Source organism: Centruroides vittatus, unplaced genomic scaffold (genome assembly GCF_030686945.1).
Source record: "Centruroides vittatus isolate TY-2023 unplaced genomic scaffold, ASM3068694v2 contig_644, whole genome shotgun sequence".
Classification (NCBI taxonomy): domain Eukaryota; kingdom Metazoa; phylum Arthropoda; class Arachnida; order Scorpiones; family Buthidae; genus Centruroides; species Centruroides vittatus.
In genome coordinates, this window is record NW_027122398.1 from 291,625 (window position 1) to 292,399 (window position 775).

The 775-nt window shown below is 33.3% G+C and overlaps 1 non-coding gene across 1 annotated transcript; it reads right to left on the bottom strand.

Moving 5' to 3' along the window:
• Positions 1-479: 479 nt before the first annotated feature.
• TRNASTOP-UCA (transfer RNA opal suppressor (anticodon UCA)) lies at positions 480-566 on the bottom strand. The gene has a single exon. It is a non-coding gene; the product is annotated as a tRNA-Sec (tRNA).
• Between the last annotated feature and the right edge of the window lie 209 nt (positions 567-775).

Genomic DNA, 775 nt, shown 5'->3' on the forward strand with positions numbered 1-775 from the left:
TCTCTTAAGTAAAAAATAATGACGTCAGAAATAAACCCAGGCTTAATTTTGGATATTTATTTGTTATCCAAGCTTAGTGTTTAGTTTCTCCTACAATTTACTTTGTTACTCCAGAAACTACAGTTCATTTTTTGACATTGAAACAGAGGGAACGAAACTAATTGAGACTATTTATAACATGAAATAACGTAGAAACCGTTTTAAATATTATAACACCATCCCAAAAATAAGAATAAGCGCACTGTTAATACTATAACAATGAGCTTATCTATTGTCTATGACATTTCTTGTCTTTAATTTAAGAGGAGGTTGCCACTGCCAACCGAAAAATCCCAGCATTCAGGTACAGTACAGTACTTACAGATTTACTTCAGAAGGCATGCATCAATGCATTTATCCTTCAAGATTTTTGCAATTATTGGATGAATGTTTGTTGAAGAAAACGTCACACAAAAAACTTCGATGTTTAACCACGTTGACGCCCAGAAGGTGGAATCGAACCACTCTGATGCCAATCAGCTGCGGATTTGAAGTCCGCACCCCGGACCACCGAGGATCATCTAGGCACTAGAAACATCTTTTCGAAGTATATTTATATGCTTCGCCAAACTGATGTTCTTTTCACTGGTGTGTAATTATTAAATGCTTTTTATTCCTTGAAATTCGTTACAAACCATTTGATTATATATAAAATAGATTACAAGGTATAAGGATACAACGAATTTTATAAATTGAAGCTATGTTTTCTGTAAAATTATTCGATAAATATAGCTAA